Genomic DNA, 5,007 nt, shown 5'->3' with positions numbered 1-5,007 from the left:
CCTGCTCTTTAATCACACAGCACTCCTGGATGAACTGAACTACTTCCTTCCCAGTTGTGATAGGGGCTCAGCTGTAGGCATAGGTGGGCACTTGAAGCTCTGATGGCCAGCTGAGGTGGCAACACTGGTGGCCCAGCTGTGTCCACTTCCATCCATGTGACATGCGACGGCTTTTCACTCTTCTGTTCAGACTTCTGAGTCCTGCTTCATTCTCATGCTCACCAGGTGACTTGGCATCCATCTTCACCAAAACACTAAATACCACCAAATTTACAATACTCTTGTATTTGCACCCATTGGTACCCCACCTGTCCTTTAAAATAGACGGTCCCGGCCCTCCCTGGTGGCGCAGCGGGTTGCTATTTGCTCTACGTGGACTCTGAATCCTATTCTTTGTGACCTGCCTAGGATGCTTATACTATTGACTATATTCTCTATTCTTTTTTAAAGATTTATTTATTTATGCATCTAGGACTGGGGTGGAGGTCAGAGGTGCAGGGCGTGACAGGAGTCACCAGAGACAGAGTGGGGAGCAGATGAGGGAGCAGCCACGACATGTGGGTCACTCCTCTGGCTGGGGATTGAACTAACGCAGCTGTGGCTGTGATGGCTTCATAGTACTGTGCTTCAATCCTTTGCACCCCCAGGGAGGGCCCTATATTCTCTACTCTAAGGCTGCAACTTTATCTTCTCAACTGGCTCCTTACCCTAAAATTTAAAATAAGTTCAAGGTTCTCCTCATCTTGAAAAATACCTCCCACTCAATATTCTTAAAATGTCAGGTCTTTCCACATTTATAAATTCAACACAATACTAAACAAAATCTCAGCAAGCTGATTTGTAGCTATCAGCAAATTTGTTTTAAAATTGACATGGAGAAGCCCAAGACCCAGAATAGTCAACCTACTATCAAGGGACAAGAATCAAGTCAAAGCACTGCCACTCCCTGACTTCAAGACTAATTATAAAGTGATAGCAATCAAGATAGTAGGGGTTGGGTGAAGGAATAAACCAATAGATCAATGGAACAGAAACAGAGCCTAGAAATAGACACACAGAAATAGCCAAGTGATCTTTGACAATGAAGGAAGGGTAGTTTTTTCAACAAAAGTACTGGAAGAAATGGACATTCACTTGCAAGAAAATGAATTTAGAGACAAGCTACAGCTCTCACAAAAATTGACTCACAGTGGAACATGGATCTAAATGTAAAGCTATAAATCTTCCAGAAGATAACATAAGACAATCTCAGTGAACCTGGGTTTGGCCTTGAGTTTTAAAGTATAATACCAAAAGTATTATATATGAAACAGAAAAATGGATAAAATGGGATTCCATTAAAACAAACCCTTCTGCTTTGTTGAAAACACTGTTGAGCCACAGACTGGGAACAAATATTGGCAAAGCACCAACCTAATAAAGGACATATGTTAAAACATACAATGAACTCTTAATATTCAAGAAATAGGCAATAATATATGAGTAGATACTTTACCAAAGAAGAGATAGAGATGGTAAATAAACACGAAAAGCTGATCGACACCCTATACTCTCATGGAGATGAGGGAAAAGATACTACTACAAATCTAGTGTCAGACTAGAACGCAGACAAAACACGGCAACGCTGACAGTCAGAGACTGCACAGAGCAAGGAGAGCCCAGTGACAGGTGGTAGGAATGTGAAATGGTTCAGCCACTTTGGAGGACGGCTGAACATAGTCGGCTAAACATAGTCTCACCAAATGATCCAGCAGTTGCAAGCGTTAGCATTTACCCAAATTAGTTGAAAACTTATGTCTGCACATAACTGACAAAACTTAGATGTAACCATGAGGTTCTTCAGTATATTAATGGATAAAGTGCGTGATAGCTACACATGAAGATGTTATTCTGTGATAGAAAGCAACAGGCTACACAAAAAGCATTGGATCACAACTGAGATGGAAAAAGGCACAACATGATGTAAAAGTAAACTATTATATTATTTTTAAAAATTCATACATTAGTTCTGGGAGATTTTTGGACATTGCAATGGATTTTCTACACAAATGACCATGTCGTCACTGAATCATTAAACAGTTTTCCTGTTAGGAAGCTTTTATGTACAAATACAATCTGCTGAAAGGAAAAAGAAAAAAAGCAATAGGCTGTTGAATCAAGAAAAAACATGGAAAAAAATTCATAGGCTAAGTGAAAGAAGCCAGGTTTGGAAAGGCTTCATACTGTATGACATCCTGGAAAAAGCAAAACTGTGGAGGCCATAAAAAGACCAGTGGTTACCAGTGGTTTGAAGAGTGGGAGGGATAAATAGATGAAATTCGGGTTTATTAGAGCAGTGAAACTATTCTGTATGATGCTATAGGTTGGATACATAATATCAGATGCATTAAACATGTGTCAGACTGTTGAATTGTACACCCCATAGAGTAAACTTTTTTTTTTGAAAGGATTTGTTTATTTATGCATGCAGAACTGGGGTACAGGCTAGAGGTGCAGGGGTGGTGAGAGGCTTCATCAGAGACAGAGTGGGGAGCAGAACCGGCTGACTGACGAAATCTACTGCTGAGGGGAGCAGCGGGCGGGTCAGGAGAGGTCTGTCGCATCATGTGGGTCACCTCTGGAGCAGGTGGGGTTTGAACTCATGCGGAAGTGGCTTTAGCTTCCTAGTGCTGTGCTTTAAACTGCTGTGCCACCAGGGAGGGCCCCATAGAGTAAACTTTAATGTAAATGATGGATCTTAGTTAGCAATAATGTACCAATATTGCTCCATTAATTGTAACAAATATACCATACTAATGTTAGTAGGTGAAACTGCATATGTAAGGGGATAAAGAATTTCTTGGAACTCTCTGTACTTTCTGTGCAATTTTTATGTAAATCTGAGCTCTAAAAAATACATTTCATTAATGAAACACCATTAATCCTGGCTTGGATCCTGAGTGGAAAACGGCCATTATCTGAATAAAATCTGCAGTTTAGTTAATTGGTATTTCAATAATGTTAATTTACTTTTGACTAATGAGTCATGGTTATGTAAGATATTAAAATAAGGGGAGCTGTGGGCGAAGGCCATACCAAAACTCGCTGTACTATCTTTGTAACTTTTCCGTAATTCTAAAATTATTCCTAAGAAAAAATTGATTAAGAAAAGAAACTCCAAAGAGAACACTACACCATGAAGGTGGCTAATGTTAAAATGACTGAAAAGATTAAGTTTGGTGAAGATGCGAAGCCATGAAGCCCTCATGCCTTACAGGTGGGATTGTAAATGACTTCCATCATTTTAGAAATGTTTTAGCTATGTTTACTAAAAATATAGACATATCTCTGCTTTCTGATGCAATTCCACATCTAGGTGTAGATCAACAGAAGAGTATATGTATGTATAAAAAGAAATACAGGGTCCTCCCTGGTGGCACAATGGGTTAAGCGCAGCACTATGAAGCTGCCCGCAGCCACTGCAGCGAGAGTTTGATCCCCAGCCAGGGAGCTGACCCACAGGGCGCAGCAGACCTCTCCTGACCTGCCCGCTACTCCCCTCACCAGTGTATTTCAGTTGATCTGCCTGTTCTGCTCCCCACTCTGTCTCTGGCGAATTCTCCCACCCCCTGCACCTCTGGCCCGTACCCCAGTTCTTGTATGCATAAATAAATAAATTTTAAAAGAAAAAGACATAGATGTTTGTAGTTACCATATACAGTGTTGCTGAAAACTTGAAATGACCCTTAAATTGGACAGTTATGTTATGTTCATATAGTGGAACACCACATATATAGCAAAATTTAAAAAAGAAACCATATGCGGTGCCAGGAAGCACAGGAGAGGTTCTCTATGGGTTTGGGCAGACAGTAAAGGAGCTTCCCAGAGCACTTGGCTTTGTTTAGGCTTTAAGATGCTCTTTCTACACCACAGGTTTGGAGCAAGCCTGCAGGCCAGCAAGGCAGGAAGCCAAGGGGGCTTCTCTCCTTGGGCTCTCTCTGCTGTGTCTCCTGCTTCCCTGAAGTGACTCATCTGTCCTCTCCTAACCACCCCACCATACTGTCTTCTGGGTGACGCCACCTTTATAGCCTCGGCCTGCAGGTGCTGGTGAGCCCGCCTGACGCATGCTCACACCCCACCCCATGTGTCCACAGCCAGGTGCACAACTCTGAGCCCACATTCCCAGGCGCTTCCTGTATTCAAGGCCACAAAATCCAGCAGTGTAAAAGCCTGACCACCTCATTTACCCAACACCATACTGCTAATACTAGCACTAACCGGGCTTCATCTCAAGATATGACAATGATCAAAAGAAGCTCAACATAAAAGGGAGATTGCTGTATGATCCTATGGATATGTAATTCAAGTGAAGCCAAAAGTCATTCATGGGCATGAGTCATTACTTAGATAGTGGATGTCTCTGGGAAATATCAGTTATCTCAAATTATATTGGGATATACTGAGGTATAGTAGATATGCCATATCTCAAATTATAAACTGAGACCCAAACTATAAGGATTACTGGGTGAACAGGGGCATGGAGATTTCTAGGGTACTGGAAATGTTCCATTGCTTCTGGAATAATATACACATAAGAATAATATACACATAATATATATAGGTCTATATATATGTAACAGTTCTTCAGACTGTACACTTAAGATCAGTATGTTTTACTATATGTGTGTTATGCGTTTTGTAAGAGGCCTGCCCTATTGGATATAATGTTAATGGTTAGAAATGCCTCACCTAGGCCCTGAAAGTTTCCCAGAGAGAGTTAAGTCAGTATTATGACTGGACCATGTGGCTCTTATTATGATTGTAAGATGCCTTTCAACAATAACTCAGAAAATTGGTTTTAAAGATTTATTTTTTATTCATTTATGCATATAAGAATTAGAGTATAGGCCCTCCCTGGTGGCGCAGCGGGCTAAAGCACAGCACTAAGAAGCTAAAGCCACTTCCGCATGAGTTCGATCCCCGCCTGCCCCGGAGGAGACCACATGGCGCGGCAGACCTCTCCTGACC

The sequence above is a fragment of the Condylura cristata genome, unplaced genomic scaffold (genome assembly GCF_000260355.1).
Source record: "Condylura cristata isolate star-nosed mole 26May11 unplaced genomic scaffold, ConCri1.0 scaffold00034, whole genome shotgun sequence".
Taxonomy (NCBI): Eukaryota; Metazoa; Chordata; class Mammalia; order Eulipotyphla; family Talpidae; genus Condylura; species Condylura cristata.
Note: the sequence above shows the minus strand (reverse complement) of the source record.